At 47.7% G+C, this 25,357-nt stretch overlaps 1 long non-coding RNA gene across 1 annotated transcript; it reads right to left on the bottom strand.

The window, feature by feature from the left end:
- Positions 1-499: 499 nt before the first annotated feature.
- Positions 500-24,751, bottom strand: LOC311585970. The gene is made up of 3 exons (XR_014775410.1): positions 24,614-24,751; positions 15,413-15,543; positions 500-975 (listed from the first exon to the last, which is right to left on the bottom strand). It is a non-coding gene; the product is annotated as an uncharacterized lncRNA (long non-coding RNA).
- Positions 24,752-25,357: the final 606 nt, after the last annotated feature.

Here is a 25,357-nt window from a genome sequence, read left to right as displayed (position 1 = left end):
GGTTGGGTTTAGGAAAGTGCATCTCGGTTATTGTGAGAGATTGACAGGAGCAGGCTGAGTTTTCAGGTCAGTGAGCTGGAAATTCTGAGAGGAGAGAGGAAGCAAAGGTTTGAGACATACGGAGAGCCAACTTGCAGAAAGTCCTCTGGAGCCATGGCCGAATCAAACACCACAGCAAGGGAAATGTATTCTTGCATCTGAGTCTCTGTGTTGGTGGTAATAAATGATACAAGTAATTAAAGAGAAATTGAGCTGAAGTGAAGACTCTGCTCTTAGCTCATCCTCAGTGGGTAGTCTCTTTCCATTGGTCAATATTTACCTCCCAGGGTGAGTGATGAGAGTCAATACCTACTTCCTGTTGTTAGCCCATCTATTTTCTGTACACTACACGTAAGCGGCCTATACACACAGGCACCGGTACACTAATAGCTATATCAATAGAAAATCAACAGTAATCATTTATTTTTAATGGTCATCACTGTGAAACACCAAACAGAGCAATATTGTTCAAGACGGAGAGGAACACTTAGCGTGACAGATGTCTGTGGGTAATTGATTCTGGTTAACAACTTCCTGTCTTAATGGTGCTAATTGCGTTAATCAACGGGCTGATTTCATCAGAGGCTTTCAAAAGCACCTTCTTGGGCTGATGAGTTAGCTCCCAGGTGAAACACCCAGGCTGTGTTCATAACCACCAGCAGGACTGGTTCAGTGATGCCTTGCAGCGCAGCCAATCAACCCACGCGGCAGTCTGTGCCCCAACTGGAGTTCACGGGGCTGGTTAAGCCCATTAGATTGGGCCCGGCGGTGGTGGTGGTGTTAGTGTTAGTGTTTGGCGCTGTCCAGAATTGCTATCCTTTCCATACAGCCCAGCTTCCCCTTTGGGTGCTCATGGTACTTTGTGTTGTTACGCTGGGCACAGGCTCCGCATCAAGCTGACGCTTCCTTGGAAATTAAGGTCTTGAGTAGAAAGACCTAGAAAGAAAGAGAAATCAGGTTTGGAAAGACATCACTTTCAGTGGGCAGACACCTATTTTCAGTCCCCAAGCAGTTCCTGGCTCCTGAGCGCTCCCATGATTCCCTGAGCTCGCTCATATCCCATCAGCAGAGTCTCCTTGATTTCTGCTGCTTGTAGCCACAGTTCCTCCTGTGCCAATTCCAGTAGTAGACTGATAACAACTACACAGAGTACTGTGTTGAAAAAGGGATTCAGATGATGAATCTAGGATTGGTGGAAAAGAAGACTAACATTGAACCAGCAACATTCACATCTGGCGAGAATGACTTCATTATGTGGCGAGGGCTGTGCATAACTAATAACAGGAGCCTAGAGACAACCTAGAATGCAGTGGCTAAGTTAATAGTAGGTCAAAGGTTATAATTGTGTGGGGCTAAATGATGAACTGTCCCGCCATCTTGGCAGCTCTGTCATTATTCTGCTCAGGGTATGGATACTGTGAACCCCAGCATTGCTGGCATAAGTGGAACAAAACTGAGGGTTATAACACACATCAGATTAAAGACAGTGGTCAGTGGGTGTGGCCACTGTGTTCTCCACCTGTTGTCTGAGTCGTCTTTCGACAAGACATCCATGGGTAACTTAGGGACCAATTCTTGTGTCTCAGGTGTTTGCATCAGGTAAAATTGCCTGCTCAAATGTTCCCTCACTTCCTCTTGCTGCCCCCTACCACATGATTAAGCCAGTGCTCTTATGTCTTGTTTGTTTTAATGTTTTGTGTGTGTATCTATGTGTGTGAAGGTACGTGTGTATATGTGCGTGTGTGTATTATACATATATGCATGTGTGTATGTGTGTGCCTGTGTGTATGTGGGATATGTGTGTGTTATGTGTGGTGTGTGTGTAGGGTATGTGTATGTTTGTGTGTGTGTGTGTGTGTGTGTGTGTGTGTGTGTGTATAGTGTGTGCCTCGGAGCTCATGTGGAAGCCAGAAGACAACACAAGGCAGTTCTGTCTTTCCACACAGATCCTGGGAATTGAACTCAGATCATCAGGCATAGTGGCTGGCACCTTCACCCAAGCTGCCATCTCACTGGCCCAAAGCCATTGTTTCTGTTTAATATCTGCTGTGTGGACTAGATTAACTATGTCACCTGAGCATACCCATTTCCAGCCTGCCTCTTGGCCCTTTACCAATGTGAGCTACACACACTGCTTTGGATTCACATGTCTTTTCTAGGACAAGGCAGCGAGTGACTTTCAAAACCAATGCTCTGAAAGCTCAATTGCCTACACGTGTGTTTGTGTGCAAGTGCAGGCAAATGTGCATGTTTGCATGTGTGTAGACTCATGTAGTATGGGTATGGGCGTATACATCCATGCACTTGAGTGCGAAGGCCTGAAAATGATGTCAGGCATTCTCTCTTCATCCTTATCCACTGAGGCAGGGTCTCATCATCAAAACTAGAGTTCGCCAGTAGCCATTATGACTGGTTAGCTAAAGTGGGAGAGAGGCTGCAGCCCCAGCACTGGCCTTCTGAGGCTGCCATTACAGGCAGCCCTCCATGCTCACCTGGCATTTATGTGGGTTCTGGGGACTGGGACTCTGATCATCACTGTTGTACACCTGGTCTACCTCCCCAACCCCTAACTTTCCCAATTCTTAGTAGGAGGATTAATTAACAAGTTTTAATTCTGACCCAGAAAATATCTATCTATCTATCTATCTATCTATCTATCTATTATCTATATCTAACTCTATCAATCTAAATCTAGCATCTATCAATCTATCAGTGACTATTTCTATCATCTATATATTTACCTATCTACCATCTATCATCTATCTATATGTAGCTAACTATATTATTATATATGTAATTTTATTAACATATCATGAATCTATCTGCCTATCATCTATAAATCACATATCTACCTACCAATCATCTATCTGTAATATTTATTCACCCATCACGTGTCTATCTGCCTATAATCTATTAACCATATATTATTTAATTTAATTAAAATAAATGCCTCTAACATTTATGAATCCTCTATTTATCACAAGAACGTCCCATTGGCCCTGTCTTCTGCTGTGCAAACCCCTGTGATTAACACTTCACATGCATTATGTTTTCAGGACTTCCCGGCTTTAGCATCCCATTTCTCCGATGCATTTGTGAGAACACTAAGGCAGAGAGCTGTGTGGCGATGTCATCACAGCCCGTAGCAGGCAGAGCTATGGTCAGCAGCCAGGTGGCTCCTGGGCACAATGACAGCCTGCCACATATATTAGTTCCAGGCATTGAACCAAAGTCTCCCAAACATTTGGTCATATACGATATCTCTGAGGCAAGTGTTGCTTTGCCCCCATTTTACAGATACAAGAAACAAAAACTGAGGGTAGAACACTTGCTGTAAGGTTGCAGGTGGAGGGTAGGGAAACACCAGCCAGCAACTGTGAAAGCACAACCAGGAACCAGAGCAGGGTGTGTTTAAAGGCATATAATGGGAGAGGACTAGCAAAGAGAATCTGAGTGGCACACACACAAACACACACACACACACACACACACACACACACACACACACACACACACACACACACACACACACATTTTTGGTTAAACTAAACATTCCCAGTTGATCTTCTTGCAATGGAATCTGTCTGAAAATATCATGTGGCACCTCATAGAGAGAGAAAGAAGTTACTATGTGTCGATCAACACCATCTTGGAAAAACATGAGAACTTTAGTCTTGGGGAAAGGGCCTGGGAGTAGCACTTCCAGTGTAGGCAGGACTTTAAGTGAAAAGTGTTTATCTGGGGGATGATCTTTTAGCTCCAGGAGAGAGTGAGCACATCCTGTCTTGGGGGTTCAGTCCCATCGAAGGCTCTGTGAACACACTTGAGCAAGGCATACTCAAGCAATGAGTTTGTTTGTCTGAGCTGAGGGCAAAGTCTCCAGACTGCGGAGCTGACGTCCTGAGAGCTACACACCTGACGACTGGCACTCAAAAGCAATGACCACGGAGAGATGGGCACGGGGCTCACTTTGGCTTCCGCTGTGTTTGCGGTGATGTGTTTTCTTGCGCTGTACCCACTACCTGCATCAGCTTCAAACACTGAGTCCTTGATTGTTTTCATTTTTGTGGAGAAGTGCTGTGGCCTTTCTTTGCCCCCCCCCATCCACCCCCCCCCCCGTCCACCCCCCCCCCCCGTCCACCCCAACCTGTCTTTGCTCATCTTTACCCCACACCCAGCCCAGGACAAACTGCTCTCCGTCAGCTCAGCATCCATGAAGCCTCTGCTTTCTGGAGAGACATTACAAGCCACTGCATTACTGCGTTTGCATTTGTTTCTTCCTCCTCCCCCCTTCCCTTTTCTTCCCCCAGAGCTGAGGACCGAACCCAGGGCCTTGCGCTTGCTAGGCAAGCACTCTACCACTGAGCTAAATCTCCAAGCACACGTTTGTTTCTTTAAAGAGGTTTTTAAACCAACTTGGGAGCACCTGTCTGAGACGCCAGCTCCAGCTGTCCTTTCCTTAGCCTGTTCTCATTTAAGTGGAGCCTGGGTGTTGTCGCTGCTAGGGAGAATATTGATTTTTAGAGATGAGCCCGTGGCCAAACATATTGAACAGCTATTGGGCTTCCCGTGGTTAAATATTTACTCTGCATGATCCAACCTCTCGGTCCTTCCTTGCGTCTGACGTTGGACAGATTACTGTCCTCAGAACTCCTCCCGTCTCCATGACTTCCCAGAAGGAATAACTCAAACATGAGTAAGTTTGGGGAAGTGACCTTGATGTGTGACTGACATTTATTTAGGGGAGTTTGTGTATCCCAATTCACTGACTCATTCATGGTTGGACTCTTCACTCACTCACTCACTCGCTCACTCACTTATTCATTCATCCATTCATTAATTCATTCATTAATTCATCCATCCATCCATCCATACATACATACATATATTCAACCTGTGACCACTACATTCACACAAACAGCAGTGTGCTGGTCCAGTTGAAGGAAAGCAAATGCACACTTCCTTCGACTGTTAATGGTGCAACGTGCCATCTCAGTGTCATTCCTCACAGAGGACTGAATATCCAGGATGGGTTTCTGGGAACTTTGGAGAACATGAGCTTCCGTGAGAATCTGATGATAAAAGACTTCCGGCCGGAGCCTGCCACTCTGTGTTTAGTTCCTACTTGGCCACGCGCACCCTGTTGCTCTGGGAATGGAGAAAGTGAGGCATTCCTTCCCCAGGCTCCATCTCTCTGTCACTTCCCACTTCTTTCCTTTGTTTTCAACCACTTGAGTGGTGCAAAGGCCATTATGTGGGCTTACAGAAAATTGTAGGTGCTTAGAAATTGGTATTTTAAATGTTACTTTTGCAGGGCTTAGCTATGAACTCATAAATTCATTTCTTGGGGGGTCAATGAGAGCCCCTCCTCTCCATTTTTAATAACACTTCACGTTCCTGACCAATCAGAAGCCTGATGTTATAATCCTAAAGTGAGTGTGGACTCAGATGCTCTTTTGGCTTCTAGGTGTTTGTCTGAGAAACTAGGAAACTCTGTCCACTGACTTTAAACCTCTCTCCTGTTATTAATCATCACGGCCCCTGACACACTTCTTGGGCTGCTGGATACAGGCTCTCACCCTGCTTAAAGGTAATGTCATGTTTGAGAAATAAAATTCCTTTTACAGTACTGGGGGTGAAACACAGGGCCTCATGTGTAGCCTGATTTTGAAAATCAAGGTATGATTTTGAGTACTTTATTTCCTTTATTTTGCTTTCTTTTTGGGTTTTGATCTTAAGAGTTAAACAGTTATGAGGTGAAGAATTAATTCATCTAAGTTTAAATTTGTTTCTAAATTTAATTTCAATTTCCCCAAATTGGATTCTTCTTCCTTCTCTCTCCCTCTCTCTCCTCATCCCTCCCTTCCTCCCTCCCTCCCTCGACTGCTCTGTTTCTTCCTGTCTCTTCTCTTCCTTTCCAGGCCTTTGCTTTTTTAAGACAGTTTTTCCCAGTGTAGCTCAGGCTAGCCCCAACCTCATCATCTTTCTGAGATTACAGGTGTGAGCCATTGTACTCCGCTCAAAGCGACTAGTTAAATGTATGGGTATGCACGCATGTGTGGCGTTCATGCACATGTATATACAGGTACGTTGTCCACCTCAGATACCCTCCCTCAGGACCCTGTCCACTTTTTCTTTTGAGACAGAGTCTCTCACTGGCCTAGAAGTCACATATCCAGCTAAGATGCTGGCCAGTGACTTCCTGGGACCCTCCGGTCTGTGCCTGCCCAGTGCTCAGATTACTCCCACCTTGGCTCCTTTTGTGTGAGTTTTGGGATCCTGACTTAGGTCTTTATGATTCACTTTCCTGAGGAGCCCTCTGTCTAGTCTCCAATGCTGGACTCTTGAAGGAACCAGGATCACTGTCTTTTCTACATTCCCTGAAGCTTCTGTGTCCTTCACACTAGCAAAGCTCTTTGGTGTAGGCTATCTCACGGCGTCGGTCAGTGTGGAGACCTGAGAAGTGGGGAGTCCAAGGAGTTTCCAATGCTGACATATGTGAGAGCTAGCCCAGGAGTGTCCTATAGAATCCACTATAGCAAGTTTCACCATATACGGTGAATTGCCCCAATAAGAAAAAAATCACTGGCATTTTCCTACTAGCTTCTGACTCCATATTGAGGGATTAGAGACCCACTGACTATATAGAAAAAGAAAGTCCCTGTGTGATTTACTTAAAACCATACCTGAACAGGCTTTATTCAAAATGGCACGATAGCTCATATTTTGTATTTTAATTAAATAAAAGTAATAAGTTACTTAAGAACAACCTACTTGAGCAAGGCATGGTGGCACATACCTGTAATTTCAGAACTTTTGGGGTGGGGGAATGAAACAGGAGGAGTGCCTCAAGTTCCAGGCTAGCCTGGGCTACAATGGAAAGACCTTGTTTCAAAACACAAGAAGTCAAAACCAAGGCAAATAAAACAAAGCTGACCTGTAGCTTCCTCTATACAGTTCGGCAAGCATCATGTGGTAGAATTTCCTGTAGACCTCCCATCGGAACAGGAATTGGTAAAGCGAGGAATGCACCGCTTAAGTCTGTCATCTCCCCAGGGCTCATGACCTCCTCAGCTATGCAAGGTAGGCAGGCAGCCAGTTGTGTTAGAAAGAAGAAAAGAAAGGGTGGTGGAGAAGGAGAATGCTTGCTATGCAAGAGTGGGGACCTGGGTTCGAATCTCTAGCTCCCACTAAAAGTTGGATATAGCAGTTCATATCTGAAACCTCAGCTCTGGGTGGAGGGTGGACTCACTAACCAGTCAATCTAGGGGAATCAGTGAGCTTCCGATTCACTGGGGAACTCTGACTCAGGCGGCGGTGGCGGCGGCGGCGGCAGCGGCGGCGGCGGTGGTGGTGGTGGTGGTGGTGGTGGTGGCACACGCCTTTCATCCCAGTACTTGGGAGGCAGGGGCAGGTGGATTGCTGTGAGTTCGTGGCCAGCCTGGTCTACAGAGCTAGTCTAGGACACCCAAGGCTACACAGAGAAACCCTGTCTCGGGAAAAACAAAAACCAAACAAACAGAAATAAGTGGAGAGCGACTGAGGGAAGGTGCAACAATGTGGCTGAAACCCTTCACCCCTTCCCCTGCTAGTAGGATGCACTTGGGTGGGGTTTCTGCTCTGTACACAGATAGCATCAGAGTTGCCTCTCACCGTGCAACAGTTGCCTCTGCTGCCTCTGCTGCCTGCCTGTCGCTCTTTATCTCTGAACAGGAATTGGTTTATGGTGCTGTGAAATGTGGGCCTTATCAAGGGATGTGATGGGTTAATGCCTCCTTCACCTTTTTTTTTTTTTACCTTTGGTCCTGATGCTGATGTTTACAGTACAGGTTTGAACTTGAGGGAGGGGACTGGGGCGGAAGAAGATAATTAAAAGGTTCCTACTTGCCTGCTGACCTGTTTGGAGCAGGTAAGACCTGCCCAGGTGTGGGCAGGGGCCCTTCACCCACAGCCCTATCTCCCCAGGGAGATAAATTCACAGTTAATAAATATGAGAAGCTCGGAGGAGGCTATGAGCCAGAGCTGTACTGCAGGCCCAGCCCAGTGGATCAAAGAAAACTAACTGGCTTTCTCAGCAGGATATACCAGGGGTCAGAGAAGGGTTCTTGTCACAGAGCTGGCAAGGAAAAGCTAGCATGAGGAGAAGTCCCTGAGTCCTCATTTATCCATGGTAATGGGGCCTTGGGCAGATGTTTTCCTCCCTCCAGACCTCAGTCTGCTGAGGCTAAAGCTCAGTTCCCTGTGTCTTAGGGCTCCTGAGGAGGATATTTGATAAAGAAAAGCAACCAGATCATGCCTGGTGCGGAGTAGGCACTTAAGAAGCACAAATCCCCATCCCACTTCGTTTTACTAGAGAAATAAAACAAAAAATATTTTTTTTATTTATTTATTTATTTATTTATTTATTTATTTATTCTCTCTCTCTCTCTCTCTCTCTCTCTCTCTCTTTCTCTCTCCTCCTCTCCCCCCTCTCCCTCCCTCCCTCCCCCCCCCCACCAGTGTGTGTGTGTGTGTGTGTGTGTGTGTGTGTGTGTGTCTGTCTGTCTGTCTGTCTGTCTGTCTGTCTGCCTGCCTGCCTGCCTGCCTGTTTAAGGGTGCACCAGTACCAAGTCCCACATGTGAAGGTCAGAGCATAACTTGAGGGAGTCAGTTCTCTCCTACCATGAGGGTCCCTGGGATGGAACTTGGGGGGCTGTCAGGCTTGGCAGCAATCACCTATAATTGTTGAGCCACCTCTATGACCCTTCCCCCTTTGTTTTTTGAAAGTGGCTTTGGAAGCAAAGTGGTGTGGAGTGCTTCCTCACTGGGCGTTAGGCTTAGTGCAGAGAACACGGAATGGGGAAACCCTCATAAGATGCCAATGCTGCCCTTGCTGTCTACAGTCTGAAGAGGAGAGAAACACTGACACTGACAGTGACACACTCCATGCTGAGCCCTTGCTGCTCTGAGTACTTTTCTTATATTTCCCTGGATTTGTTTTGGCTCCTGGTTTCAGAGACTTCTGATCGTAGTTGCTAGCAGATGGTGCAACAGCTAATACACCTACCAGGCACTCTCCTTGACTGACCCACTTCCTCCAGTGAGGTCTCCCCTCGAAAAGCTTCCATGAACTCCCTAAATAGTGCCACTGGCTGGGGACCAAAAGTTCAGAACAATTCAATGCTGTGTAACATTCAGATGTCAGAAGAGATACACCGGAGCCCTCTGTACTCAGACAGCCCTCATTGGGAGGCTTGTGTATAATTTAGCTGATCCTGTTGTTTCCATGGACCCACTCCACTGATGTCAACCAGGTGGACAGTCTCAGGTCCCACCCTCGACTGCAGAAGCAGCTCCTCCTTGACAAGGTCTGGGTGTAGACCATTTCCTTCCTGTTGTCAGTGGATACAAGCCACCCATCTCCCTTGACTTCTAGAAACCTCCATGTTTACAAATGCCATTTCACAACTTCAATCTCCATTCCCCACCCCCACCCCCTGCAGCCTCTCATCTTTGATCAGGACCCTCCTGGTCTCCCCTAACAGGGACCCCACAGTGACACAGCCTATCTGGGAAAGGAGAGTCATATCCTCATCGTACGATCTCTAACTTTATTGTGTCTACAGAGCTCCTCTCTGTGTGTAAGTTAGCACATCCATAGGTCCGGGGGCTCCAGGGATGGTAGGTGTCTGGCGAGGCATTGTTCTGCTTATCAAATGTCCTTATTATTCACACCTTCCTAAATAGACTGCGGTGTTCTTGGAGCCTGTGTCTTCTGTCTATATCATAACTGCTCAGCCCTCCCAAGGCCTTCTGGGTGCACCTCCATACGTCCTCAAGATTCCGCCTTCCCTTCTAGGCCACCACTCTCAAGAGATTTAGATTCCTGGGTAACGTGTGCCGGTCAGACATTCAATTGGCATTTTGTTCTATTAGATAGATCACAGGCACTCAACTCTTAGGGGGTTAGAATAAGCCACTCCGTTTTGAATGTGACAGCACATATTGCTGAGGTGACATATCTGTTTCTTCCATTCATCTTGTTTGTGGGACTATCAGACCAGCAACAAAGATACTTGTATATGCACACGTGGGTCGCCAAAGGTCATGGAATGTTCAAGAATCAACACGCACGCAATCAAGCCATGGTATCCGCCACATGAGGAAATGATTTTCTTTCACCCCCAGCCCACCAAGCGGACCCCAAGGAGAAACAAGAAGTCCCTTCAAAATATTAGCCAAGCTCGGAGCCACCCTTGCTGAGAAGGGACCAATGGCCCTGACAGGCATGCTCAGGTGGGTGTCACTTCCTCTGGAGTGCAGGAAGGGGTAGCTACAGCCCTGGTTTCAAGAAAGGCCCCGTGACTAGAGTGTCGAGATGTAGCCCTCAGTGCCTAACGTTTCTGAGGTTTTAGATTTTTCTTTTCATTAAGGTGGTGCTGTTGGGTGGAGTTTGTGCAGTGCCAGGTGGGATGCGTTGAGTAGAGCTTTGCTCTTATCAGTCTGAGCTCATCTCTTCTCACCTCTCTGCATGATCTGCGGGCTTCCTGGCTCTTGAGGGTTGTGTCAGAGAGGGCGTGGTGTCTGCATGCACGGGCCTCCCTCCTCCCGTCAATGGCACTGTCACAACCCTGATTAGAATTAATAATTGATTTATATAGCACCTTTTACAAGCCTCCAAGTATTCTCGGCACAATTGGTCCCTGTGTGGACACACGCATCACTTCGCCCTCATTGCCCTGCCTGGGAGGAGCTTGGTGGTAGTAGTGGCGCCAGTCACCTCGGTGGCGCCACTGATGTGACAGGGAGACAGTTTGATGAGGGAAGTGGGGAAGTTTGTTATCTCCCCTGGCGGGGCGGAGGCCATGCTGGGTTTATTAATAAGTCAAAGGGTTCAACTACAGAGAAGCGTGCTCAGGGAAGCAGGCGTGGGCCACGGGGTGTGGTAGCTCCCTCATAATAGAGATGAAAAGAAACGGAGGGGGCCAGCCGATGGAATAAAATAATTCCAATGGCGAAGATGGTATAAGGTCCACACATGTGTGAGTCATAACAACATGTCTCCCCTGCTAGGGCAAATTAGAAACTGGAGGTGGTTATCCAAGGCTTAGGCTAATGGCAGCCATGTTTGAGGGAGCTTGTCTACATCTAGTATTTTAAGACATCCTGGACTAAGATTTGAAGAGTCCCAGTCAATGATAATCTTTATATTACCTCCCTCTCTCTGTCTCTCTCTCCCTCCAACCTCCCTCTCCTCCCTCCCTCCCCCTTCCACCTCTGTATATGTACAACTGGTGGAAGTTTGTCTCTCTGCATTGGTAGGTCCTGGGAATTGAACTCAGGTCCTTATGCTTGGCAGCAAAATCCTTTACTTTCTGTGTCATTTCCCTGGCCCCACAATTTATTTTGAGACAGGGTCTCTCCCAGGCCTGAAGTGTATTGATTTGCTCAGCTGGCTGGCTTGTCTGCAGGGATCCCCCTGTCTCCACCTCCAGGTGCTGGGATTACAAGAGTGTCCACTCCATCTGACTTTTTAATGTATGTTCTGGAGTCTGAACTGGAGTCCTAATGCTTGCTGGTCAGGCACTTGACTGACAGCCATCTCCCCAGCCCCAAGAGCGTCTACTACTTGTGTTTGTTTTCCAGAGTCACCATCATGTAGCTTAAGAACATCTGAGACCTTTCATGTTAGAAACCATTTCTGAAGGTCACTAGCTGGAGGGATCTTGGGGACATCACGGACCCTCCACTCAGCTCCATGTTTGCATTTCCATTTGTGCCTACTTATCAGGAGTGAAGCAGTGTCTGACACGTGGTACATATTCCATCAGGATAAGCTATTATTTTTATCATCATCATCATCATCATCATCATCATCATCATCATCATCATAATCACCACCACCATCATCGGTAGCATCTCCATCACCACCAGCATCACTGGCATCTCCATCACTACCTTCACCACCATCATCATCATCTTCTTCATCATCACCACTACCTTTACACCCATTGTCATCATCATCATCATCATCATCATCATCATCTCCATTCCCTAGAATTTCTTTACAGAGAAATGAGATGCCTACTGTGAACAAGAATGGTCTTCACAGAAAGGAGGTCTGAAACTCGGAGAAAGTGCCTCTTGGTTGTCTGAAGTCCTGTGTTCTATTTCCTGGGAGGTCAGGGGAAACCTAGACTCACCCAGGAGTAAAGATAAAGCCTAGAGATGGGTCATAGAAGTTGGTTGGAAGTGAAGGGACTCAGACCAGGAAGCTAAAGGACATGTGACAGTTCCAAGAAAGCCAGGTCACAAGGTGGAGACTGAGATGACGTGGAACCTAGGACTCTGGCAGTGACAATTAGACTGGAGTTTTCTGAGTTCATCCAACCTGATACCAGTGGGGTGGTCCAGGTTCTGGGAACAGATCTCTACAGGGCCTTGTGAATGACAGGGCAATCGCTTTCTCGGAGGGTCATAGAATCCACCACTGGGAAGTTGTGTGTTACCCAGGTGCTGGCTGATATGGATACACATGGACACATCAGCCCACAGGTTGAACAGTCATTCATTTTGTCCCAGCTTAAGCACAAGTTTCAGTCCTGGGAAAGATCAGGATATGGTGACCCAGGACAGCTGGTCACCCTTAGTCCATATTTTAGAGAAAATAGTCATTAATGTTTGGACTTCAAAGATTTCAAAAATATCATTTTTTTCAACATAAAAATACAAGCAAGCAAGCCAATTCTATTATCAGAAAAGCTCAAACCTTCATTTGAAAGAACCAAAACCCTCCACAAGGTCATTTCCCCCCATCAAACCAAGCCCTTTGCTACTTTAACAATAGTGCTTATAAGATTTATTATTTTCATCTCACATGCAGTGCCCACAGAGACCAGAAGAGGACGCTGAATCCCCTGGAACTGTAGTTACAGACAGTTGGTGAGCCTTCATGTGGATGTTGGGAACTGAACCCAGGTCCTCCGGAGGAGCAGCCAATGCCCTGAACCATGAAGTCTTGTCTCCAGCCACAACAGTGCTTTAAAACAACACTCTTCCAAGTCCCCTGTCACTCCCTGGAATAACTGTAGTAATCACACTGCTCCATCCCCGTTAGGAGCGTTTCTGTATGGCGGGCTCCTTGCTCATCTCTTCAAACTGAAATATGTCATTGAGTTTGCATGATGCTCTCCACGAGGTATGAACTGTGGAAACCAAGGCTGAGGAAGCTCGGGTCACTTTTGGGTGGTTGGCATGCAGGTGACCTCAGAGTGGAGCCCCGACACAGTGCACAGCGTGTGTTACACTGCACCGCGCCCTCTGCTGACTAGATAAGGACACTGTGAGGCAGGGGGCCTCTTCTCACAAATCCTCTGTGTGTGTGTGTGTGTGTGTGTGTGTGTGTGTGTGTGTGTGTGTGTGTGTGTCTTCCTGAGAGCAAGTCTCAGCAACACAGAGGACCCAGCTTGAGGCTGGAAGCATGGTAGGGGCTCAATTTATATGCAGAAACTGAGAGCCAGTGAGATGACTCAGCAGGGAAAAACAAAAACAAAACCAAAAACAAAATACTGCTTGCTCACAAGTGTGGTGGTGTCCTGAGTTGGATTCCCCAGGAAGAACACGGTAGAAGGAGAGAATTGGTTTCCCCCAAATTACCCTCTGCCATGTATGTTGTCACCAGAAAACATGCCATGCACGCACACACACACACACACACACACACACACACACACACACACACACACACAAATAAATGTAATGAAATAAAAATTAAAGTGTTTGCTAAGTTGTATCAAAATGAAAAAAAAATCTTTGCACAAAAATATTGTTGCCAAAGAAGCTATCCCACCAAACTGATTGTCTTCTTTTCTCTACCACCAGAATAAGAGTTGTTTCTAATGTGTCAGTCTCCCATTGAATTTAAGCGTATTACACATATACAGTAGCCTCCCTTTTTTCTGAGAGGTGTATGGGTGCCAGAAGCTGTGGGCAGTAGGGAACTGCAGGGCTGAGAAAGCTGTTGCAATAACTAAGATGGTGTTCACCCACGAGATGACAGCATATGCACCAAGGACACTCTGTACAAAAGGGAGATTCAAGGACGGGCGGGAGGGCTGGGCCAGGATACAATGTTGCCTCATCTCACTTAGAGTGGCACAAATAAATGCCATGATACGTGACTATTTCCGGAATTTCTCGTCGGATGTTTTGGATTACTATTGAGCACCTGTGTATATACATAAATAAAACACACAGTGGGCAGCATATACACACATGTATGTAATACACACATGTATATAATGCATACATTATTATAAGGATAAGCCCATATACCTAGCACAGTGCGTGGACCTTGGGAAACACTCAATTGAAATAATGATTGCGTGTGTCTAAGGAGGAAACATGAAGTGGACTTTCTCGGCAGCAAATTTGGAAACACATGACTTTTATCTGAGTCCAGTGGCTTCAGGAGAGGAAGGAGGTACGTACTTCAGCAGTGAGGGTACATCTCAGGGGTTCCTGCTTCATACCTTCACACCACTTTCTCTGGAACCCCTCAGTGACCGGCAAGAGGCAGCAGGTGAGGAGAGTCACTTGGGTCACGGACTATCCGTAGGGGAAGAGCCCGAGCAATGCTGACAGCTGACACAGTCCTCTACAATGGCTCTCGCTGCTCTGCTGACACGCTGGGTATAATTAAGCCAATTACACCTCACCGCAAGGCTACTAATGAGCTCAGTACAATTTAATCCCCCTTTTAGAGATAAGAAACGGAGGTACAAGAGGTTATGTAACTTGCCCAAGGTCCTGAATCTTGGAAGCCACTGTTTGGCTGGGGGCCACGCCTGACCCCCTGCAGGGCATTTCCCACAGCCTATGAAGAAAGGCTGGGGGGCGGTACTCTGTACCACCATGTTGCTGATTTGACAGGGCAAGGTAGTGAGTGGCTGCCATCCCAGCACTTGCAGGCTGAGACAGGAGGATTGTGACCTTGAGGCCAGCCTGGGCTTTCAGAAACATCCTGTCTCACAATAAGAACAACAAAAGGGTTGCCAGTTGCATTTATTGGCAGGAGGCTAACAGTCCCTAAGGTAATAACTTTTTTTCTGAAATGGCATACGAGTAGCTTCCGCTGTGGTGCACGCTCTCCACCTGAGACACTCTGTGAACATTCTTACAACAGTCTCTTTTGTTAATCTCCATGTGGTGTGTTTATTTGTGCATTGATTCATTAGTTTTTTTGAGATGGGGTCCTGTACAGCCCAGGCTGGCCTTGAACTCACTATGAAGTTGAGGGTGGCCTGTTGCTTCTCCTCCCCGTACCTCCTAAGTTGGCAGATCTGAGCCCTCGGGACTGGAGAACATCCCTGTGTAATTTCCCCTAGGGCCTTACTCATGCCTGAAAGCTCTCCGCCTGTGTGAGCTGCCTCCCAAGCCTGGAATCTTCTTCATCTGGTTGATGATGACAGTAATCCAGATCTAGGAGCCCCGGCTCAGTCCAGGTCAGCTGGAATTTTCTGGCACCTGTAAATAAACAGAAATCTCACTCTACACTCTTGGAAACAGCAGAAAAGCTAGGGCTCAGTAAGTAAGGAAATTCCCCCCAGAGCAATGCTGTCTTGCCATGCAATGTCAGGGTGTGTAATGACAAGAGTAGTGTCCTGATGGGCGGTGGGGGGGGGTTGTCACCCTGTGCCCTGAAAGTCTAGCACACTCTCTCTCCCCTTTCCCACTATTTCCTGAGTGTATTATCTTGAATCATGACTTAGGGTGAGGCTTCCGCCATCCCCTGCTTCTCACTCCCACCTGTTTAGCCAGTTTTTCTCCATCTTCAAGGTAGTTCAAATGACTAATGGAGGCCAGGGGTCAGCCTTCGGTCTCAATGCCCTGGCGGCAACCACCTCAGGGTTTTGAGGCAGGGTCTCTCACTGACCTGGAACTTAAGTATGGAGTCCCAAGGACCACCTGTCTCTGCCTCCCCATCGCTGCGAGTGCTTATTCAAGCCGCCATGCGTGGTCTTTTATGTGGTTTCTGCTACTGCAGCCCAGGTCCTCAAAGAAAAGTATCCAGAGTCCCACGTTTCAGGCTCCACTTCCCCCGACCCCCGCCCCGGCCACACAGCCCGTTCCCCAGTTCCATGTAGTTCTAGTCTCCTTTATCCAAAATGACTCTAACACGGGGAGGGTCCTGCTTCATACCTTCACACCACTTTCTCTGGAACCCCTCAGTGACCGGCCCTCAGTGGGGCTCTCTAAAGCAGTGGTTCTCAACCTTCCTAAGGCTGCGGACCCTTCTGTACAGCTCCTCATGTTGTGGGGATGCCCCCGCCCCCCACCATAAAATTATTTCATTGTCACTTCATAACTGCAATTTTGCTACTGTTATGAATCGTAATGTGAATAGCTGATATGCAGGATGTCGGATACGCAACCCCCTCCCCAAAGGGGGCCAACGGCCCAAAGGTTGAGAACCATTGGCCAAAGTGTGTTTCTTAGACAAAACGATTCTTATATGTCAAATACAGCTGGGGACTGTGGCTAACTCTGTCCAATTTGGGGAGATTTACAGAGAGGGACACAGAACAGGGGTATAAATCATCCACATAGTATATGTTGATATTTAAACAAGACCCTAAGCTACTTCCTTATGCAGCTAATTCTACTTTTTTTTTCCTACTCTTTAGCAGCAGCTTGATGTTTGTGGGGTGCAGAGCTCAGGCTTTGCAGACTACCCCCCCCCATTTGATAATGGTGAGGTGTCTCTGCAGACTTTCTTCCTCTCTGAACCTAAAAAAAAAGGTTAATAATTTGTGTATTATTATTCTATGTGTGTTGAGGTTTTGTCTGCATGTATATCTGCCTGAGGGTGTCAGATCTTGGAGTTACAGACAGTTGTGAGCTGCTATGTGGCTGCTGGAATGGAAGCCCAGTCATCTAGAAGAACAGTCAGCGCTCTTACTTGCTGAGCAGCCCTTTCTCCAGCCCCCATTTCTGACTTTTGATTGCCAGCATCTGACCACTCAGTTTGTGGAGCTGAATTGAAGTGTTTCCTTGTCAAGGCACCACAGAGGCTAGGTTAGTGTGACATGAGAAAACAAGCCGGAAGGCCAGCAAAGCCTGGCCAGCAGCACACTTGCTGTGTGTTATTCTTTGAAGAAAAAAAAAATTAAAAGGACACACTATTGAGAAACTTAGCAAAGAGAAAAGGATGAGAAATCAAGTCACCCGCATTTTCTATTACAACATGACATCTAAAGCTACGGTGTGGCATGGGTACCTGGGGCCTGCTGCCCTGGACTTTGCATCCACAGTACCTTCCCACTACATCCAAGACCTGTCAGATCTGTGGGTCAGAACGCAAAGGAACGCTTCAGTGGGAGGTGATAAGGGCTCAAAAGAGGGTCTGAGCCATGCTCGCTCTCTTTCCCACACCGACGCCTGCCAGGTGAGTTGGAATAGATTGGTTTGGGCTGCGAATTGTTTTAGTAACTTTCACACACTGTGACAAAGCATCCAATGTGAACAGCTTAAGAGTGGAAAGATGGATTTTGGCTCATGGGCTTCTGAGAGTTCAGCCCATAATCTATTAATTTTGGACCCATGTCAAGCATATAAAGGAAAAGGAATCAGAGCAAGGCAAGGGTGGGGCATTAGGTATAAGCTTAAAAGGCTGCTGTCAGTGACCTGTGTGCTTCAAGTAAGCTCCATCTCATAAAGCTTACAATACCCCCAATAATAGTGCTGGCTGCCGAAGGCCCAGCACCAAAAACACCAGCCTGTGGAGGCTATTTCATATTTGACCCATAGCTTCCCTTCCTTTTCTTTATTATAATTTATTTAGATTACATCCCCAATTGTTATCCCCTTACTTGTATCTTTCCATTCCCCCCTCCATCCCTCTTTAACGCTGTTCTGACAGAAGGGGACCTCCTCCCCCACCATATAACCACAGACTATCAGGTCTCATCCCTGTAGCCTACTTTCCCTTCCTCTGTGTGCCACCAGGCATCCCCACCAAGGGGAAGTTGTAGGCTCAATTTTCTTAACAAATATATTTTATTACAAACTTATTAACCAAGAGCACCTCATTTATAACCCGACTAACATAAACAATAGGAAATGAAGATTAAAGAATACAATAATGAAACCATAAGGATATCAGTTCTGAGGAACGATTCTCCTGGTGTAATCAGCAGGATTTCTTTTGCTGGAACCTGGAGTAACCAGAACCCAGAACCTCAGCCGGAGCCCGGAGCCCTGAAGCCTTCTCTTGAGTGGTTCTCTCTAGGAGCATCTCGAAGTGGAGCAATGAACAGCCAAAAGTATCCGAAGTCTTCAAAGGCCCTGCCTCTTGTTTTTGGCTCATTTTTATACATCCTCTCAGAATTTGTTCAGGGATGTTTTTCAGCTTGTTAATAACCAATCTCCTCCACATGGTTGTTCAACTTCTAAGGGGATAAATATCACCTGCTCTCTCACAGGTCTTTTTCTCATCCCCCACTTGTGAGCTAAACAATAAACATGTTCATCTCTCCTTCAGGAAGTGGTCAAACTGGGGACAACAGAGTTCATGTCAGAGGAAGTCCCCACTCTCCCCGTAACCACGGAGAATGAGCTGTCCATTAGCTCGATCTGAACAGGGGGTCTAGGTTCACTGTATGCATTGTCCTTGGTTGGTACAACAGTTTGCGAAGGCCCTCTTGCCCTTTCTATGTGTACCCAGGGGGGCCTGTGCAAACTGTTATACCAACCAAGGACAGTGCATACAGTGAACCTAGACTCCCTGTTCAGATCAAGCCCCACTTTGAATGGAAGTGAAGGCAGAAGCTGCAGAAGGTGTGGGTTTTATGACGTCAGTTTTACCTCGTGAGTGCAATTCATTGCATCCCTGTGGTGCGTAGATAACGGGAGTATGAGCAAGAGGGTGTGGGATGGCCAGGATAAGGGTACAGAGAGTGAGGTGTGGCGTGTGGCATGTGTCATATGCACATTTCTCATAGCGCATGGTTTTTCTCATATTCATCTTTGTGATGCAGGCTCCTTGGTAACTACTCTTATCTAATGAGCATCATTCACTGCAGACTTCTGATTGGTCAACTATACATTTGAGAATTCATTCATTCGGTCACTGGTTCGGACTACACTTTCGCTTGGAAGGGGGGTCTTTGTTGGTTCTATTTATTCATTTGCTCACGTATACCCCTAAGGAGTCTATGAGCCACATAGGCTAAGGCTCCTCTCATTGTCAACTCACTGAAAACCGAAACAGGATTTCCCAATAACTCAAGCCCTTTATTGGCAATTCTTGGCACAGTGACATGGACAAAGAACTTTTGGGCTATAGGTGAACTCCTACATTCCTACGTTTTCTTTGTGAATGTGCAGCCCTGGCTAGCCTGGAACTCATCAGGTAGACCTGGCTGTCCCCAAACTCACCGAGATCTGTCTGCCTCTGCTTCCTTAGAGCTGGGATTGATGCTGTGAGCCCCGTGTTCAGCTTGAGTTCTTTTATTTTTTTTATTATTTATTTATTTATTTATTTATTAGTCTGTATAATTAATTGGAATTAAATGGATAATTGGACGACATAGCGGGACAACAGTAACAGTCAGAGGCTCTGAGTGAGGACAGATGGGAGAGGGTCCTTTTTGGCACGCAGGAAGATGAGGTGCCTGGGAAGCATCCAGCACTGTAGGAGAGGTTTTCCAGTCTTCCTGTTCATTTTTCTATCTCAAGTCTTATCACCCTCCAAAGAGCCTTCTCCTCAACAACCAATAGGTTTCTTGTTTTTGTTTGTGCGCATGTGCACATCCACATGAAGGCAAAAGGTTGATGCCTTGCCTTCAATAGTGCTCTTCTACCCTACATAGAGACATAGACTCTGACTTGAACCCAGAGCCCACTGATCAGGCTTGGACAGTTAGCCAACTTGCTGCAGGGAGACCGCAAACAGCACCACGGACACTTGGGGGACCTCGTGTTCTAGCGTATAGGCCTAGGGGTAGAAGGTTGCACACGAAAACCATAACAACCGGTGAGTGAAAACACAAGCCAACACACAGCGCTGGGTATAAAGGCATCCTGGGTGCGTGGAAAGACCCTAGCTTTCCATGAAACTTGCAGCACCAGGGAACAGGTGTCCAAGTGGAAGGAGGGAATTGTTGTTGCAGCCAAGGCCAGTAGCCACATAGGGCTTTCTAGTCAGAAAGAGATGTACCCGCAGATGCCTGGGGACCAGAGTGAGTCTCACCAGCCGGGGCACACACACAGTCATACTTGTGGGAAAATGAGCTGAGGCAGAATCGAGAGGGGCAGGCACGAGTTGCCCTGTCCTTGGGAGGCAGTGGTCCGACTTCCTATTGCTGTCCTGAGGAAGTTCCCAGGCTTCTGAGGATGGTAGCCTCATTCCTACTCTTGTGTGTGTGTGTGTGGGGGGGGGGAGGCTGGGGGAGGGGGGCTGGAATGTAATAGCGAGAGAGGTGATGTGGAGCTGGGGTTATGGTGTCCAGCCTCCTGATGCCTAACCTCGGAGCCACCGCTGAGGAAGGCTCTTTGTTCTGTCCTTGTAGTATTTTATTGTCTGGGTATTGTTATTATGGCTGACACAGGCTCTCATTGGGTAATCCAGGCCTGCCTTCAACTTGCAGCAATCCTCCTGCCTCAGCCTCTCCAGGACAGAAGTCATAAGGGTGTGTCAGTATTCCTAATCCATTCATTTTTTTTTTCTCATTGTGTAACCTTGGCTGGCCTGGAACTCACCATGTAGACAAGGCTAGCTGCCAACCCACAGAGATCCACCTGCCTCTACCTCCTAAGTGCTGAAATGAAAGGTATGTGCCACCATGCCTGGCCCCATCCATCTATTATTGTTACCACTGCAGTTGAGCCTGCTGTGTTTCCACCAAAACTTATTTCTTTTTCCACCTGGGAATAGGCTAGCATAATTTCTCCCAGTGTTTCTGGGAGGTGGATGAGACTCGTGACCATAATAAGGTAAAACACAGAGGGAATTAGGGACGGTCCCTACTCCCAGGCTGGGTTCTTTGAAGACTTCCACACCACCCACCACCCTCTTTTGCCACTCACTTGTCAAGGATAGTAAGGTGGACTCAGTTTCTTCCAAGGAGCCTGGACTCCTGATAATCCTCTGTGGGCTGGAGCTACAGTTTGTATTAGGCAGAGGCAAACTTAGGTGACAAAGTGTGAAGTGTTGACTCTTTCATCGGTTCCAGCAGCCACGGTGTACAATCCACACCCAGCAGGTGTCTGAAGACCCTCGAGACACCAGGGGAATTGAGACATGTCCTCAGTTTTGAGGGCTGTTCACCCCATCTGCAAAGACCCTGAGGGTCTCCCGGAGCGACTCTCTGAGAATCTTTGTCCTGTCTTTGACAAAAGTGCTAAAATGTAGCATGCGCCTACAAAGAGTTTGTAGTGGTTGGCTTTTGCTGTGTTTTGTTTATTTGTTCTTCTTTGAGACCGTTTCTTGACATGCCTTCAAGGATGGGCTTTGAATTTGTGACCTTTTTGTCTGTCTCCCAAGTGCTGGGAGAGTCATTTATTAACAGAATATTAAGAAAGTCTTAGAAATATGTCAGAGTGGGGGACAGCAAGGGCTTCACCCAATAGAGTTCTTGCAGAGATGAAATGAGGTTCTGCTTTTGAAACCTTTATCCCAGGGAGCGAGCGCTCTATATGACAGGCTGGCTCTTATGGACAAGATTACAGTAGGGAGAAAGCAGGTGTCGAAGGTGTATCAGGCCTGGGGTGGGAGTTGATGTGCGCAAAAGCCAGGAAGGCAGGAGCCAAGATGAGTGACAGGAGGCATTATCTAGAGAAAGTAGATTGATACGCAGGGGTCCCCCACTGGGAGTGGAGCACGGAAGAAGGCAGGAAGCAGCCAGGAGGGGTGCTGTGAAGCTGTAGTCCCCTCCCCCTCCCCCGAGCTAGAACAGCTACCCAGCCTGAACCCGGATCACGCCACTCGCCACCACACTGGCGCCTCCTCATATCTCAGCTGTTATTTCCAAGAAGCTCAAAGGGCTTTCCGGAAGTTATCTGCACGCTGGACCCAACAGTCCAGGCTTTATCTCGCCATCTCACAGATGGGAGAACAGGACACCACGTGGTTAACCTACTTATCCAAGATCAGAGTGTGAGCCATGGCCTATGTGTAATCACATTCTAGATTTCTCTGCCTCAGGCTCTCCCCCTCCCCGCCGCCCCCCTCGCGGCTATCGCTCTCAGCCAGGACCGCCAAGGCGGCGGCGGCGGCAGGCCTTCTTCCTCAAAGACAGTCCAGGCTCCTCCCGCAACTCAGTTATTAGCAAGATCTTGATCTCTGATGACAAGGAATTTGATTTACGGACTCAATATTCTCTTTAGATCTCCTGGACTTTCCATGCTTTCGTTCCTGGCGTTGATTAGACAAAAGTTCACACAGGGCCGTCGAGATGGTAAAAGCAATGGCTACCAAGACTGGCGACATGAGCGTGAACTTGGAACCCACGTGGTGGAAGCAGAGCACCTCTTACAGCTGGGTGTCCTCTGACCTCCGCACACAGGTGTCCTATGGACACACGTACAAATAAAAATAAAATAAAATAAACCCAAAACAACACTTCACACAAAAAGAAAACTTGACTCCGTGATGGATAGTTATCTACATGGAGCCTGAATCCATCCACAGCCAGTTCGATTTAGTTCAGTTTATTGGCTGGCCACTGTTACACAGGCAGAAGGAGGTTTGCAATCATAGAGTAAGCTGTGCTGTCAGAAATCTCTTCAAATATCTGCAAGTGATGAGAAAATGTCTTTTTTTATAAAGATTTTTTTAGGTTTGGGGTTTTGCTTTTGTTTCTTTGAGTTTGAAAAAAGACTCCCAAATCTTCAGCTTCTGGGAAACAGGTTACTTTAATACAATAAGGTTTGTGTCTGTGTAAAAGTGTGTGTTTTATGTGTTTATATAGGTATGCATATATGGATATATATGTGTGTGTGTATGTATGCATTTATATGTGTGAATATAAGTATGTGTGTGCCTGAGTATGTATGTGTATATCTGTGTATATGTGCATGTGTATATATATATATATATATATATGTGTGTGTGTGTGTGTGTACATATGTGGCTATGTATGAGTGCAAGTGTATGCATGTGTGTGCTCTTGGGTGTGCATATGCACACTCCTGCAGGAGTCAGAGAACAACTTGGCAGGAGTTGCTTCTCTCCTTCCACCATGTGTGTCCCAGGGGTTGGACTCAACTCGTCATCAGGCTTGTGGCTCCTTTACCTTCTGAGCCATTTGGCTGGCCTCAGTGCTCAAGTTTTTCACCTTCCTCAGTGAGACCAATGCCGGAAGACTTACACACACACACACACACACACACACACACACACACAGAGAGAGAGAGAGAGAGAGAGAGAGAGAGAGAGAGAGAGAGAGAAATTCCCCTTTGCTTACAGGGGAATCTGTGACTGCTTTCACCAGAGCAGGTTTGAGAAATAAGCCTGTTTGAGCATCTTGGGGGAAGAAATCCATTTGGGAAGTGAACTTCCTTCAGAAGCCAGGTCTCCAGCAACTTGGACATGTGCTTGTCCACAACCCCATCAGCAAATGGTTTTGCCTAGGGTCCAACTTCTGAGGTGGCCCTGCCAAGTGGCTTAGCCAAAGCGGCATCATGGATGGATGCCACACACCAGAACTGGATGTCTAAGTGAGGGACTGTATTCCCACAGACACTGTAGGTTTTCTGCCAGGGGCCCATGCTGAGAAACCTAGTCAGTCAGCTCTGGACCCCTGCCTAGAGCGCAGAATGAAAGGCCCTGGAGTCTCTAAGCCCCCTGCTGAGACTGCCCTGAAGACAAAAGAAGCAGCAGAAAGGCGTCCCTGCTCTATCAGAGAGCCATCTCCTCCTGTGCAACCGCAGAGACCTTAATCTCTGGGGCGTCATTCAGGATCTGTTCCCTGCACTAAACTCATTTAAAGGAGGGGTTGCATATTAATAAGGAAAATAACTGAACAGCCAGGCTGCCACATCCCCTGACCTGCCTCCAGGCGGGCCTTAATCACTGTTTGTGTAGGGCAGTCGTAGCAGCAGATGAAAGGCCCCAGGTGGGCAGGCCCTGCCCACTGATGTCAGGACACCTGCTGAGCCCGCCCCAGGGGTCCAGCTGTTCAGCTCCAGCTGGCTCCAGCAGCTATGGAGGAAGTGTCCCAGGGTCCAGAGAGCAGGCTCAGGGGGACAAGGAGGGGCATGGGATGGCGTGGGGGTGGCAAGGGGAGAATGGGGGACAGTTGAGAGACAGGAGTAAAGGCAAATCTGAGGAGAGAGAAGAAAGGAAGGAGAGAAAGGAGAGAGAGAGAGACAGAGACAGAGAGAGAGATTCAGATGAGACGTGTATGTGTGTGTGGGGGGGGAGGTATTACAGAATCAGAGATGGAGAATGGAAGAGAGACTGCCAGAAGTGACCAGAAAGAAGCCTAAGCAAGCAGGAGGCGACATCATTAATCCATTAGTGGCGCTGGAGGGGGAAGGGAGGCATCCTGCGTGTCTCCTCCACCACCACCACCCCCAACCCCCCGCAACACACCTCTTATCAGCGCAGCTGTGGACCGCCGCCTTACTGCAGGTGCGCTGGCGCCGCCGAGTCTGCGGGGCAGCGCGGTAGCCTGGATCAGAGGACAGGAGGGTGGTGGTGGCAGGCACGACAACAGGCGGCAGGGTGCGGCCACAGCTTCTCACGAAGCAGCGGGGGGGGGGGGGGGGGGGGATGGAGGAAGAGGAGAAGGAGGAGGAAGAGGAGAAGGAGGAAGAGGAGGAGGAGCCGGCTGCCTTATTGCCCAAGCCACCTGCAGGCAAAGAGGGAGGTCCTAGGGCTGTGGTCCCTAACCTGACACCATGTCCCAGGACTTATTTAAAGTTACACCAGCAACTTTATCATCTGTACATAGGTCACACTTCCCCCAAGATGACACGTGGTGGGACTTTCTGCTCCACTACTCTTCCACTCTGCGGCCTTAAGTGAGGGTCATCACGTCCAGCCGCCCACAGCTGCTCTGTAGAATTGAAGCATAAAGTCCAGTGTCTCTCAGGCTCAAAGCTGTCACTTAGGGACTGGCTAATGCTATAGTTATGGCTGGGGATAGAGAGGGAGCCGTTGGGCAGATCTGCTGGCTTACTCCTTGATGGCTAAGTCATCTCCTGGGTGGGGATCCCCTCTTCCTCCTGACTCCCCTCCTGGAACCCAGAGTCACAGACAAGCCCAGAGCCATGGACAAGCCCGGAGCCATGGGAGCCCACCTCACAGGGAATGGAGAGCTGGTCTGTACATTTC

The sequence above is a fragment of the Acomys minous genome, assembly GCF_964271855.1.
Source record: "Acomys minous genome assembly, chromosome: 16".
NCBI classification, from domain to species: domain Eukaryota; kingdom Metazoa; phylum Chordata; class Mammalia; order Rodentia; family Muridae; genus Acomys; species Acomys minous.
The sequence above is the reverse complement of the archived record's forward strand: the minus strand, read 5'-3'. Positions and strand labels throughout refer to the sequence as shown.